Genomic DNA, 16,074 nt, shown 5'->3' with positions numbered 1-16,074 from the left:
GAGGCCCCAGGGATAGAACCCAGGTCCTCCCACATGATAGGCAAAAGCTCTATCACTTGAACCAAATCCACTTCCCTCCGTCTATTTTCTTATTCTTCTTTCTGTGCCTAATATGTTGCACAGGCTGCTTGCTGTCTAAGCACATCTTGGTGGTTTCATCTATCCCCTTTGTTTTTCTTGTTTTCTGAATCAGAATTGATTATTATTCCAAAATACAATAAATGCATTTATAGCTACTATGTCATGTGTTTCTTACCCCAAAAGAAAATTATCCTGTAACAATTATTTTAGCCTCTAATACCTTTTTTTTTTGATAAACATTGGCTACTCTGTCTTTAAGTATGATTTAGAATTTCAAAAAATTAAATAGTCTTTAAACCAAAGCCCTAACAGTTTTGAAAGTGTTCCTTCAACTTCTTTCTCTCTACAGTATCCTGTTTAAAGAGCTATCTTCTACATGAATGTTTCTTACTGAGAAATTATTGTTTTAAAAGGTAGCCCATCCCAATACCAGGCAGCTAAAATTGTTATAAACTTTTTTTCCTAACATAGAGTCAAGATCTGGCTTTCCATAACTTCCATATACTGGCTGTCATTTATTATAAATCTTTTGGATCAGGGACTCCTTTGAGAATCCAACAGAAGTTATTTATTAATCCCTTTTCTAGTTAAAAAATGTACATATTTGTAAATTGTTGCAGTTATCTGTTCCCCCAGAAACCTTTTTGTTAACCACATATTAAGATTCTTTGCTCTAGAACAAGCTATATGAAGTTTTCCCAGTATAGTAAAGTGTATATAAAGGCTGTAGCCTAAACATTTCCAGTTCTTTTGATCAGTTCTACAATAACTTGATTGCAAACCACACCTTCACTATCTAGATCACCTGTCTTTGGTTATATTCTAATGTTATTATCTGTCTGAGTGTGAAGCCTTTAATTTTCAATGATCTCAATATATTGGGCCTGTTACTGCACATATTCAGAACACTGTAAAACAGCAGCTTTAACATTTATACCAACATTGTTGCCTCATACTGAATTTCTAGTTAACTTCATCTTTGCATCATCCAGAATTTCTGGGACACTAGTTAACATATTATAGATTCCAGTGTATATTTGTTGAATGAATAAAACTTCCTAATCCCTTTTTGCTTCAAAAGCTGCTAAGCAGGTTTTACCACATATTATACTGGTGTATGCCTGTGCTCACGTGCGTGCATGTGTGTGTGTGCTTTTGGTTATGTGCCTGGGGGGGTTGTTGCACCATAGTTAGGTAGTAACTTTTTGAAACCTAAACAGGAGGTTTAAGTATTTAATATTCACTAAAATTTCAATGTATGAATGCAGTTTGGTTCCATTTTTGTCTAGAAAAACCAGGTAAAACAAAATTTTATTTTTTCAAAGATAATCAGCTTAAACGATAACTTCATGTGTACTTTCTGTATTTCAAGGTAGGATACCCAGCCCTCATCTCAAGAATAAAAATTCAATATTTGCTGTAATTCCTAATATGGGGTAGAAAAGCAAATGACATAATTTGGGGACTGCAACTCTGCCTGTCACACAGTCTTGAGGCAACTAATTCTGGGTTACTAGTTCATGTAACTTGGGAAATTTGTTTGCTCCATCACAGGCAATTTAGAAGAGCCTTGAAATCTTTTATTAAAAGATTAACTATTCTTCTGGTTATTTATATCTTCTCTTGGGGACTTCCCCTTTGTTCTTTTTACTATGAGTAGAAAGAAGAAAACTGATTGGAACCCTCATCTTTTTTAAGCAACTAACTACAAGACGTATTTAGTACTTGGGTTGTGTTCTCTTTCCAGGTAATCTAGAGAAGCAGCATTGCAACTTTTCCAGCCTGCTGCTTCAGCTGCCTGATGCTTTTAGGAAGCCATGGGATGTTTAAATAGTTCTTTCTTTGCATAATACCAAAGAGCTTATCCTCTACTAGCCCTAGGTTATTTGACTTTGAAAACCTGGTGTGTGAAATTGGGCTGAGTTTAAAGGCCTCAGCTTGGTTCAAACTGCCCCACACTGAGAATGGGCAGTTTTCCAGTATGTAAGCTATTTAAAGATACTGTGCTTCCTGACAAAGTAGGAGGTTGAGAGAGCAAAATGACAAGAGAAGGTCTGAGTCCTGGACTGGGGGTGCCCTGCTCTTGAGGTAGATGCACTCTATGCCAAGATACTCTTAACAGGGAATTCATGTTTCCCCAAAGCAACAGTTCCCAAAGCTTACTAAATATCAGAATTAACCCAGAGAGTTAAGGATTCCTCAGCCTTACCATCAGATTTTTTTAATCAGTAGAGTTGGGAGAAGGCTTAGGAATCAGTATTCTTAAAATGTTCTCCAGATGATCTTTATACTCTGAAATTGTGTTGCAAAATATTATATATCTGCATGTTTCTGGGGAGTCAAAGCTTTATTAGGATTCCAAAAACAGTTCTTGACCCCAAAAAAGGTTAATAAGCACACTTGCTCTAAACCATTGGTTCTCAATCAGAATTACCCAAGGACTTGTTAAAACACAGATTGGTAGGCCCCAACTCCCAATTTCTGATTTAGTAGGTCTGTCCTTGAGCCCCCAAATTTGCATTTTTAATAGATTTCCTGGTATCTCTGATGCCGCTGGGCAGGAGGCCCACCCTTTGAGAACAACTGCTCTAAGCCTTGGTTAGCACCATTCTTTACCTTCAGCATCATCAAACTCTAGAAGCAAAGTTATCTATCTTTCAAGATTTTTCACCAGTTAACAAAAAGTGAACATAATGAAGCATGATAATACAGTTCAGTTCACCACAGTAAGAGAATTGTAAAGAAAATGCCTTCCTTGCTGACCAAGGAAGTGGCAAAGAAAAGACATTTTAAGTTGACCCTATTGACAAACCTGTTTCATAAACAATTGTGTAACTATATAGCATTTTGCTTTTATTCCTGAGAAGATAAGAAAATACTTATTTCCATGACTGTTGTAAATGATTTGATTAAAACATTTATTTTATTTCAATTATGTCTGGCCAAGTACATACATACAGCACAAAGTTAAAACATAAAATGTAATTTGGCCTAAATGTGACAGGAAGTGGGAAAGATGATCCTGAGAATTCCTAAAATGAAGACGACTAGTTCTATTTTTAAAAAGTTTAGAAAGCAGGTGGTCAAGTGGTCAATGCAGGGGAGCTTTCAGGTCCCCAAAGAGAAAGCAACTGTTTTGAAAGCTATAAAACCGTACTAAATCCACAGGAGTCCTAAAGAAACTTATTTGTCCAGACTGCTGTCTAAAACGTTGAAGGAAACCAGGACCTTGGAAAGAATCATTATCCATGAAGTACCTCAATTATGAAACTTTCCTCTCTACTGTGATAAACCTAAGCAAGGCTTTTGGGCATCATTAATGAGCCTCAACCTTTTCCTTTCTCAGTTAGCCCCGGCACTCTGATTGCCTGCTCTGGGATCTGACCTGAATTAAGAAGACCTAGGGAAGTGGACTTGGCCCAGTGGTTAGGGCATACCGTCTACCGCATGGGAGGTCTGCGGTTCAAACCCTGGGCCTCCTTGACCTGTGTGCAGCTGGCCCATGCGCAGTACTGATGCGCACAAGGAGTGCCCCGCCACGCAGTGGTGTCCTCGCGTAGGGCAAGGAGTGCACCCCGTAAGGAGAGCCGCCCAGCGCGAAAGAAAGTGCAGCCTGCCCAGGAATGGCGCCGCACACAGAGAGAGCTGACGCAACGAAAAGAAACACAGATTATCATGCCGCTGACAACAACAGAAGAAACAACATAAAGAAAAACACGCAGCAAATAGACACAGAGAACAGACAACTGGGGGGGGGGAGGGAAGGGGAGAGAAATAAATAAACAAATCTTTTAAGAAATAAATAAATAAATAAGAAGACCTAGAAGTTTTTTAAATTTTTGTTTTATTTTCCAGGAGGTACTAAGGATTGAACCCGTGACCTCATACATGCAAAGCAAGCATTCAACCACTGAGCTACACCTGCTTTTTAAGGAGTGTATCTTTAAAGGGGAAGGTCTTTGTTTTAAAGGAGTATATGAAAATTTTATTAGTGGTTATCAGCAACCTGTGTTACAATTATTGATATTTTTCTCTGTACTATTTTTTAATATAACTTTGAATTGTCCTACAACATATTAAAGAAGGAAAGGAATGTTAATTTTAAATTAATCATGATTTGTAATTGAAAGAAAATATTTTAGTGCCATACTTTTCAATTAAGTGAAGTTCTGTCTGCCATTATAGTCTTTTTACTTGGTGTAGCAGTACTTTGATGTTTCATGGCTGTCAAAATATTTGCACAAATTATCAGTAGTTAAAGAGATATGGTTGAAACTTATGATACCTTTGGTATTAACTTTCCACATTTTGATTTACATATTAGTTTGCATAGGTGGTGATCACCACCTAAAATATATTAATTTTTAAAATAACAAAAATAGTAACTCTATCATACCATATACTTAATGGAAATTTTGAATTCCCGTTGTTAGTTGAAAACTTCAACTTCCAGGTTGTTGCTGACATCAGTTTTTGACAAACAAAAAGGTAATGGGGAAATAATTGTAAAGATTTGTTGATTTGTTTTGCACAAGAAACAGATGTTTTCCAGATGGAAATGAACAGAACCGGTAAAGAAGTAGATGTCCCATTCACATTTCTTAGAGAACTAACAATGGAATGATCAGGAAAAATTAGAAAATATATTATAAAATTTGTTTTAGTCCAAAAAGGTCATGAAACCCTCATATATAAACATTAAGGGCATGTAACCTACTCTCTGAAGATGGCATGCTTGACTGAACTCAGGACTCCTATGAGACAGTTCAATTTAGCTTAACTTTGAATTTCATGATTATTACCATTTTAACATATGCTCTACATTTATGGTTGACTTGATTTAATCATGTAATATATCTTACTCCCACAAAATTACATTTTCTTTTTCACCATAAGAGGAAAGGATCTGGGATCACAGAGATTTTGTACCACAGAAGCCTCCCATGTAGTTATATTACTGCCAAGCAGAACAACTACTTGGTTAACTTTATTCTGAAATGGGAGGTGTTATTTAATTTTTTTATATGTATACTTTGAATTCTGCTTCCTTATGTGCATCATACATGAACGTTAAGTAGTACTCTTTTTCTGTTCTTTTATATATGCAAAAGATGCCAGTGTTATAGAAAAGTTTGGTTTAGTCTTGTGTATCTTTATTTTGCTCCCAGCCAAAAGCAGAAGGGTGTTTTTCAGTTTCAGCCTCGACTAGTTAGTTTTCCTCCAGATTCTTCATAAATTATTCTAGTTATAGGAAGCTCACAACTTCATCAGTAAATCTGCTTTTAGTTTTTGTAGGGCTTGAGAATTATTAGATATTTGTCCTTTTTTTGTGCTGAGCTAGAATTGGCTTACCTGTAAATTTACATAAAAGGTTCTTTCTTTCCAAAGTTACCTCTAATTCTTGAAATAATTGTACATAATTTTTGTTTGTCTCTCCCCTCTTCTTCAGGACATTTTCTGTTCTGTTACTGATTGTAGTAAACCATTATTTTTAGACTTCTTTGACATGTCTTAGTTTATAATGGTTTCTTTTGTATGTAATGCTCCAATTTTAATAATCTATTCAGACTATTACTTCCCTTGTTCTGGGCACTTGGTATTTATTATAAAGTTTTAAAATGTGATTTGCCTTTTTAAAAAAAATACATAATATGTTTTGGCTTAGTGTCTTTAAATCAGGACTCTTTCACCTGAATTTCTAGGAAACTAGGACTCCCTTAAACTCTACTTAGATAGTTGAATTTTTAAACCTAAATGTGGGATATAAACCTTTTTTTAATTTTGGGCCTTGGGCCTTAAGCCTTTTTCTAGCCATTCTTGATAATTTTAAAATCTAGATCTTAATTCCGTTCTTCCCTGGAAATGTTTTAAAATCATTCTGTCATTTGCTAATTTGAAAATATACTTTCAAGTGATAAAGCATGTGTAAGAACAAAGAGAAAGGGATGCATGCCACAGTTTATAACAGTACTATTATCGCTTAAAAACAACTGCAATTACATCAAAAAAGATCATCCAGTGTGTAGTTCATTGATTTACCTATTGCAGGTTGTCAAGATAAAAGTTTTGTTGTAGTCAGATGTACTGTGTCTGTATTAGTTGAAAATCTTATCAATCTGATAACTTTTTTTAAAATTAAAAGGCAGTTACTCTCAATGAATATATTTTGTACTTAGTTCTCATTGTTTACTTTTGTTTGTTTTCATTATTTCCTCTTATTATCCATTTTGGAACTTTATTAGAGAGCATGTTTACTAGTACATAGTTTCTAAATTGGCCCTATCCTCCTTTATAAATATTAATAGCTACCTATCTCTAATGTCTTGGTAATTATATCATGATTATTTTCAAAGATTACGGTTAATGATTCTGAGCTTATATTTACCAATTTAGTATTCTAATATGTACTTTATTTGGACCTATCTAAACTTAAGTTGATTTCTAATTGTTATAATAATATCATGAAGATATTCATATTATTTGCAATAGGAGAAAATTGAAAGCAGCCTAAATATCCAGAACTAAGAAAATGAATAGTAAAACTCAATGCTCATTTACTTGATTAGTATTTATTTATTTTTAAAAAAGATTTATTTATTTATTTCTCTCCCCTTCCCTCCCACCCCCACCCCAGTTGTCTATTCTCTGTGTCTATTTGCTGCATCTTCTTTGTCCGCTTCTGTTGTTGTCAGCGGCACGGGAATCTGTTTATTTTTGTTGTGTAATCTTGTTGTGTCAGCTCTTCATGTGTGTGGTGCCGTTCCTGGGCAGGCTGCACTTTGTTTCACGCTGGGCGACTCTCCTTATGGGGTGCACTCCTTGCTCGTGGGGCTCCCCTATGCGGGGGACACCCCTGTGTGGCAGGGCACTCCTTGCGCACATCAGCACTGCTCCTGGGCCAGCTCCACACAGGTCAAGGAGGCCCAGGGTTTGAACCGCAGACCTCCCATGTGGTAGACGGATGCCCTAACCACTGGGCCAAGTCCGCTTCCCTGATTAGTATTTATTGTCTATTTAAAATGATGACAATGAAGACTATAACATATGAAAAGAATATTAAGTAAATGACCAACTTATAAATCATATGTACCCTGTGGTGCAATTTGCTAACAAATGTGCTTGTGAAGAAAGGTTGAAAGTGCAGTAATGTGATAACTGGTTGGGTTCAGGATAGAACTATGAAATCTTTTTTCACCCATTTCTTTTGTTTTCCAAATTTACTCTAGTATAATTGTTACTCATGAAGAAAACTAATTTAATGTCTTAAAACAAAAAGAATATTTTCCCTATCCTTTAGACTTTAGGTTATTTTTTATGAACTCTAGTCTACACTTTCTTTATTAAAAAAAAATCTTGTCCTAACAGAAATAACAGTAACAAAGCAGGAATTAAATACGTTTTTCTTTTCTTCCATCTATTAATATTAGATGATCTTCTCCCACGCAATATTTTGTTTCTGAACATAGCTTTAATATCCCTTTATGTTCAGCTGTATCTTCTCTCTGATCCTGCTTATTTCTCCGTTCTGAAAGTATTAGTAAAGGAAATAAAACATTTATGATGTCATACTTCTTTTCCTGAGTACAATATGGTTTTTGTCTTCTTTTAGATAGATTTAATTTTCCTCCATTTAAGTTTCGTAGTTAAAAGTTTTATTTAGCAAATGGCTAAAACTTTGTTCTCTGTCCCGCTGTGCCGGCAAGCATGAAAACAATACTATCTTTACAATATGAAAATCATTCACTTATGAATTTGGAATCCAGGTACTAGTCCCAGTAGTTCCTTAAGCAGGTTTTTTCCACAAGTAAAATCACTTAATCTGAGTGTCCATTTCTTCATCTATAAAAATGAAATTATTAATCTCTAAAATTCCATTCCCAAAAAGAAAAACAGCCTATTTCTCTTTTGCTCAGTTTCCATATTTTGTGTTTCCCCTCACTGACTTGAAAAGATATCTTTGCCTTATACTAAATTCCCATACGTATCTTGGTCTATTTGGGGATGAGGACTCTCTGAACTATCCATTGATCATGCTCCTGTATCACAGTGTTAGATTAATTGGAACATTGAAAAATGTTGTAATATTTATTAGGGTCAGCTCCTTATCATTGATATCCCCCCTCTTCCCTCAAGGAACTTTTCTTGATTATTTTTGCTTATTTTCAATATGAACTTTAAAATTGATTTTTCTAGTTGTAAAATTTTTCTGGTATGTTAATTGAAATGTTAAAGTTATAGAATAACTTGAGAAATTCTATGTTAGTGATTGGCAGAGAGTTAAAGGAGAATTAATTATCAAGTATTCAAAATGCTGCTTTATATGAGCAAAAGAAAGGAAGTAAATCATCAGCCGTCATCGCTGTATTAATGAATTTTGAGGTATCTACTTAAGAAGTAGTGATAGTATTTTGCTTCCAGTGGTTCTGGAAGGAAATGTGAATAACCTGGGAAAGTAGGTTAAGCATTTAATTCTAGTCATTTTTGGCTTTATGTTGTCATAGGGTATAAATATAACTGTCATAGTAACAGTTGAAATATTAGAAGCAGAAATTTCAAGGTCTAAAATACAGTTTAGGATTACTCATTTCTGTAAAGAAAAATTAGTTATCTTAATGGCAAACTCCTGCAAAATTTAGAGAAAGAAAGTGAAACTTCATAATATTAGGAGGAAAGAGGATTTTCTAATTAGAGAGATCCTGAAAGAGAAGTCGGAGGTAAACTCTGTAGTTAAAGTATGTGCCTTAGTATTCAAAAAATCAAGAACGATAAAATAAAGGATACTGAATTCAGCCATATTGTCATTGAAAATATAGACTCTTTTCATAGAATATTTTTGTATTTTAAAATTCTCAAAAGTGGTTTTCTTAGCTCAAATATCTTTCATTGAAATCTGTGACATCTACAAAGTTACAAAATGAATATATTCTGTTGGTACTTAACATCATTTAATGATTGGGGCAATTTATGAAGGATATGTTGGAGAAAGGAAGTAGGGCATTAACTTTCCAATTATTAATTGAGTTTTTAACACAGTTGTAATTTTGTGTTTATTTCTATGTTTACTTAATTAAGGTCTATTTCCCTCTAAATGACTGATAATCGTGCTAAAGGTAGATAGATACTCAGTTGTCTTTTCCTGGCCATTGTATCCCCAGTACCTTGCACATAAAAGCCATGCTGCATGCTGGCAGGAGGAAGGAGAGTTAAAAATCAGTAAGATGAGGTCCATATTCTTAAGAAAATTTTTCTTGTAGAATTCACAATCTACTGAAGGTGTGATTTTATGCTACATAACCTTTGCAAAAATTTCTAGAAGGTCTGTATGGATTCATGAAATGTCACATAACTTAATTGCTTGGACATTATTCTGATGCAGGAGTTATATGTTTGATTATATGTTTTCATAGATGTATAGGATAGTATAGCATATTAAAGAATATTTCCCTAAATCTAGTCAGCTTTCCCATAAGTCAATAGCAAGTTGAAATCCTCTAGCTATTATTGCTTATCTTACTTTTTTTCCCTATCTGTATGTCTAAAAAGATATATAATGCTAGGACATTGAACATAGAGATTTAAAAATCTGTATACTCTGAGAAATCCACTGGTTTGTTTAGACTTCGTTATGTATAAAACTGAGGGATTTATTCCCTTCTTGGACAGAGATAAATGGAACCAAGATACCCTTTTTATTTCATCTCATTATTGGAAGAAACAGATTTTCTTCAGATAGCCAGACAGTGTTGCCTTCCTTTTAGCCTCTGTTTACTTTCTCACCTCTGTTGATTTATTCAGCCTGTAACCTAGAAACCAGTTAAAAAGGAAGGAAGTCAGAGATGTGTATTTCTGTGCCGTAACTGGAGTAGTTTCCTCTTCCTCTAGCCTGGTTTAGCTGCCAGGAAAGGCCTTTTAAGCCACCACCACCACTGCCACCGCCCCCCCCCAAAAGAAAAAAATAATAGTAACTTCACTTTCCATCCTTAATCCACTAAGGAAAGTATAATCCATAGGAATAACCAATTTAGAGGAGTAAAATGTTGCTCTCCTCAAACTGGTACTTTTCTCATCTGAAAGGTGATATTTACCATCCCCAAAGAGTTGTAAGAACAGGAGAGAATTAAACATGAAGACTTAAAAAAAACTGAGCAAGTTATGCTTGCTTCCAAGTGGGTTCTGTGTGTCACTCAATTTCTTTTGGAGAAAATTACCAGATTACCAGGCTAAACTCATATTCATATATATATATATATATATATAAAAATATGTGCCAAGGCCCAATTTAAATATTTTAAAAGTATTCTTTATTTTCACTAGTTGCACCTCTATGGCCCTTGAATTAGATCAAGACTTGATTCTATGATATCTGTTAATAATAGTAGAGTAACATTCATTTCATTCAACCCTGAAGTCTGAAATACTGTTTTTCAATTTTTTTTTCAGATTGACTTTAATTTTCTTTAATGATTTTATAACAGTTAGTACATCCTATATTGCTGGGAGTATATAAATATTGTGGCAGTTGGATTGGTAGTTCTGTGTGCTATTTGATTCTGTAAGGGACTGGTCATAGGAGCAAGATAGCTATTTTTAAATTTACATCATAATCAAACCTGAGTTTATGTGATATTGTAGAATGAAACCTGTGAAATAATAAATTCATTCTCTAATGAATTGTGGAAATATGATGTAGTTAAAATTTGAAAGTTTGAAAGACCCTGTCCCAAGCATTTGATATTTCTTTGTAATTTGGAGCTCAGAATAAGGCTGCTATATATATCCAGTTGGATGCTTACTACCTTATATGTCATTGTAAGTTTATTTCCATTTATGGTTTCATGTTCAGGTGATTAATTATGGATGAATTATTAGGATGGTCTGTTTTAATATTCATTTGACAGTATTACAGAAAAAGATACTTTGTTCTGAAGTTGTAATTTAGCCTCATCCATATTCTAAACCATATTTTGGTAACATTCATTATCCATTTCTTCTTATCAATTAAAAAAAGGATTGATTTTTTTTTTTTTGTAAGTGCAAACCTATCCCATACCATATTAAAAATACCTTGTTTTCAGTAATTAACCTGATGTTTTCATTAAAACAAAAGTGTGGTACATCTGGAATTAAGTATAAAGGGACAAGGCATTGGCTGGTGGCAGAAAGTATCTATCTTTTGATCTGATAAGTTGGTTGTGTATTTGATATAAAGAAATCATGAGATTTGAGTTTTGAGATTCATTGAAATTGAGATATTTTCAGGGATACAGATTTATAAGAAAAGACTATTTACAGATATCATTAAACTAGGTGAATATTTTCTTGCATTAACAGGTATAGTTTCAGAGTTTCATTACATGATAGCATACAGATTTCCGGTTTCTTCATATAATGTCTACAATAAAACCGAATAGACTTCAATTAAATTGTAATACAGAAGCATGGATGACTAAAAAGTATACAGCCAACATTCCTTCTGTAAGCCAGAAACATACATTTCACTGAATGCTCTAAATGTTAAAAACTAAATATGACACATTAGTAGATCTAACCTGACGTTTAGCATACTTCCACACAAAGTTTATTTATAATCTCTGCTCTTTATTGTGTCTGAAGTTAGCCTTATATCATTATTTAAACCTCTATTATAAAATGAGAGATTACTATTAGAGAATCACTGTCCATAGAAATAAAATGTCACATGTGCGATTTAGATTTTTAGTATTTACATTAAAATTAAAACACATGAAGTTATTTTTAATATATTTAATTAAATTCACCCCAAATCTTATTTCAACATATAATCAATATAAAAAATTTTAATGATATACTTTACATTTTAAAATATTTGGTGTGTATTGAACACAAATACATGCATCTCAGGTCAGACTAACCACATTTCAGGTGCTCAGTGACCACATGTGGGTAGTGGCTATCATATTGGACAGTGCAACTCTAGAGTTAAGAAAGCAGTTAAGAGCATATATTAGATAACACATAAGAAAAATATATTCTTTCATGCCTTCAAATTATGGGTCTTTGTGAACTGTCTAGATTAAATTATTTTTATTAATAATGAAACTTTCAGAAGTTTTTTTTAATCTGCCAAAATAAATATTAACAGTTTTTCTTTTTAATAAAGTGCTTCTGAGATTATTGGTTATGTCATTTGATTTCATTGAGACCGTTGCACCAAAATAGTTTTAAATTGTTATTTTCTGAAGTTTTTACATCAGTTTATTTTTAAAGCAAAATGACTAAACTGAAAATAAATCCTTTGCTTGAAAACACCCTGAAAGTATTTTTGATGGCTTGAACTTATTCTTTATTTTTTGCATTTACATAGTGTTTGTTTTCTGTATTTTCTCACCTTGGAAAATCTGGAAAGTAAAAACTTTGTAGTTGCCTTTGCTTTATGAAGGAGACAGTAAACTTGAGCTCTCAGTCTCGCCACTAGTCTGTCTTTGTCTGTAGTTAAAATTATGAGCCAGTCTCTATGGCCGCAGCCAAATGAGTAATCACTAGTAATGTGACTCGTGCTGGAAGTGACTCCATCAGCACCTGTGACGGGGGATTAGTTACAGTTTACAGGCACCGCCTCTTCCCTTCTCTCCGTGTGCCCTAAGCCAAGTACTCGTTCTCATTTGGGTGTCTGCACTGTTGGAAGCTACTGCAGTGTGTTTCCTCCACGCAGAGTACAGTGGGAAAGGCTTTCTCTAGCTGATGGATGGCTGTTCTCTCTATTTGGAGTATCTTACTGGTTATGTAAGCGACCTCGGGAGAAATTATCCTGACCCAGATCGGAAGATGCAGTGGTGCTTCAGCTGCAGGATTTCTTAGTCGTTAACACCACATTGCTGATGACAAAGAGCGAGTTGTAATCCTCATCACTGCCAGAGCTGAGCCCCAGAGCAGACAGAAAATCATCATTTGCTCGTCGGAGACTTGTTAGGTTACAGCCTCTGCTTCGTTCTGTGGTCTTGGCTTTTCTTCCTATACAATGACGACGCTGCAAGTGAGCTAAGAAATGCTTGGTTAGAAAGCCATTTGCCTGTGATTTTTGAAGACTAAGAAATATTTACACTAGATAAAAAAAAAAATACTATTCAAGAACAAAATGGAAATGTCAGTTATATTTCATGTCCTATAAAACCATGCCGTGGATTTCTGAGATTTAAAGATACTTTAAAATTCTCAAGAACAAAGTACGGTTTGTATTTTCCTACTTCCTTTTCTTTTGTCTTAATTTACATTTGGTTTTGCTTCTCAGCCTTAGGAATTAAGTAAGGCCTTTAATAGCTTTAACCTTAGTATTCTTAGTTTTAAGAATTTTTAACTACTTCATTTGTTTAGAAAGAGGTTTATTGTGTGTGTGGTAATTTCATAACTGAAAGATTTTAGAAACTAGAATTTAATTGTTAAAGTATTAAGGGAGAAGTATTTCAGATTAGGGGTTTTAGACTGTAATGTTTGAAGGGAAGTGGGGTATACTCTTTTTGTGAGGTTTTTATGTGATGTATTCCCTTCCCCACCCCCAACTTGTTTTCTAACAGTATAGTGTTTTTCAGTAGACCTGCTTGGGTGGGAATTTGGACTTTGTTCGTTCAAGTCACTCTAGTTTTTTATCTTTTTTTTAGGTAGATAAAACTTGACTTCTGAAATGTTGCTTAGATTTTCTGTTTCAGCATTTTCCTTTGGTTAGATTTATATCAGCATTTTTGTAGTTAATGAGCCTGATTTTTTACTTGGAAAAGGAATTGTTAAATGTTAACCAGAGATTGTTAGAAACTCAGACTGCAGACATAAACTCCATGAATTTCCTGTTAAATGTTAAATGGTGTGCTTTAACATGGTTTGTTTGAGCAGCTGAGTTATGTTTGAGAACTGTAGCTGATTTATTTTAAAAATGTTTTTCAGGGAGGGCTCATCTGTTCGCCTCTTCCTCATGTGAATGGAATGTAGTGCAGCATGGAGCCCCAAACAGGATACAGTTGTTCTGAGCATTCTTCCTATAGCGTGGTTAGGCTCTTCTAGAAATGCAGACTCAAATATTTGTTTTAGCTTTAGACTATTTTTAAAGTTCAGTTAATACTGGCGAAAGACCTTGAAAGAGCTCTTAACCATTAATATAATTTAAAGTATTTCAACTACGAATATTCAGTTTTAAATTAGTAATTTTCATTTGGAATTTCAAAGGTTTCTTTAGCATTTGAGTAATAATCTTCTTGTGATTAGGGTCATATTCTACTGTGACTTTCATCAGATGGTAGCACATTGCTTCCCCTTAGGCTGTGGAAGTTCCTCATAGAATGATATATCTTTAGTCTTGAATTACTTAGTTATGCATGAGTTCTAGTTTCTTTACATGCCATTGCACCTAACCCCATGAAATATTTACTGCAGATTCACCATAAAGCTATAAGAATCATTTGCTTTTATGTAAATTTTTAAAGCTAATATTATGTCTTTTTGCAGTATATTCGGTTTAGATACAAAGATTAATAATGATTACATTGTTGATTTGCCACTTTAAAAAATCAGGATATATTTTACTAGATCCTTTTTATATGTTGCTTGCCTTTAATTTTTCCATAAAGTAGGAGCAGTCAGACATTTTCACAATCACTCATTTAATACATGTTGAAACATTTCTTTAACAAGTACTGTAAAAGTGTTTATCGGCACTTGGGAACTTATTTGTAGTTTAAATATAATTGCACATAGAAAAATCTGCAAGTCATGGCCTTTTTACTTGCTGTTTAAAAACCATAATATACTTTGGACCTCAATTTGTAGGTGATTATAAGTATGCATGTATCAGAAGTAGGTCAGTGTTAGCATTAATTTTGATCATTGAAATAGTCTTTATATTTCTGGCCTCTAAATTTTACCCCTGGCTTTCAATTAGATATCTTAATGCTTGAGATTTGAAAAAAAAATTTTAACCTAGAAAACAAACCTTTTTTTTTTCTGATTAACTTGAGTAATTATTTAAATTATGGTGAGTCGGCCTGTTGAAATTTGCCCTTAGAACTCTGATCTACCTTAAACCGAGCTCTGAGAAGCTAGCTCTTTTCTGAAGAATGTTTTTCATATTATAAAATGACCATCTCTCATAGGAAATGCAAACCACCTGTATTATTTGCGTAAGAAAGAGGCACTCAGAGGAGAGACATTTACTTCTTTTTCAAATCCTCCTTAATTGAATTGTATCTTTAGCCACTTAGATAATACCTTTTGTGGACCTTTCTGTTAACCTTCACAACTTGACCTGACAGACAAGGTACTGTTTAAAAAGATACAGAGCATTTGATAAAGTTCAGTGATAAAAGTCCTCTTGAGAAGTTGCCAGCGTTTTCTAGTTAAATAAAAACTAAACTGACAAAAATAAAATACAAAAAAGCTTTATTTTTCATAGTGGACTAGCAAACAGCTAAACATATATATATCTTATTAAAAGCCAGTCACATACTGATGGACAGTTTTTAAGTCTAATTAAAATAAATGCTTTTAGATTTCTTAACAAACCTTTAATGAATTTGTTAGGTAAAGTAAAGAATTAGAATTTTGAAGGTAATTTTAGAAAATTTTGGCAAATAGAAAATGTTAGAAGACAACAATAACAGGAACAGGTACATACATGGGGATTTTCTATTTTTGAAAATGTAGTTTGTCACCCAAATAAAATACTTTTGATGTATATGTAGTACTTAGAAGGTTAGTCTAGGACAAGGACGGGGGGGTTGGTGGAATGGGAAAATTATTGGGTATGTAAGATACTTTTTCATATTATTCAGTTTAGGATAGATATTATTTAAGTTCATGGTGTATATAGTATAGAAACAATGCATGTTTTAAACACTTATTTTGTTCTAGTGGTTTTAGCTTTTTCAAAACAATATTTCAGAGCACTTCAAAAGGAATTTCTTAAATATAGAAATTAACTCCTTCAGTGCCAGTCAGAGCTAAAGATCTTGAAAATTTTTTTCCCCCGAA

The 16,074-nt window shown here is 33.8% G+C and overlaps 1 protein-coding gene across 23 annotated transcripts in view; it reads left to right on the top strand.

Moving 5' to 3' along the window:
• JMJD1C (jumonji domain containing 1C) overlaps window positions 1-16,074 on the top strand; it is a 336,090-nt gene that overhangs the window by 226,510 nt on the left and 93,506 nt on the right. For 3 of the 23 annotated variants that reach the window (XM_071215813.1, XM_071215812.1, XM_058298907.2), the window contains exon 1: window positions 12,721-13,283. The exons of 14 other annotated variants lie outside the window; for them this stretch is intronic. The gene's annotated coding sequence lies outside the window, so the exon portion shown is untranslated. Of the gene's footprint in view, window positions 1-12,567; window positions 13,289-16,074 lie in introns of those variants that run through there. 6 more of the 23 variants (XM_071215820.1, XM_071215815.1, XM_071215822.1 and 3 more) reach the window with 5 other exon arrangements.

This window comes from Dasypus novemcinctus, chromosome 6 (genome assembly GCF_030445035.2).
Source record: "Dasypus novemcinctus isolate mDasNov1 chromosome 6, mDasNov1.1.hap2, whole genome shotgun sequence".
Taxonomy (NCBI): Eukaryota; Metazoa; Chordata; class Mammalia; order Cingulata; family Dasypodidae; genus Dasypus; species Dasypus novemcinctus.
This window is presented reverse-complemented; position numbering and strand designations above follow the sequence as displayed.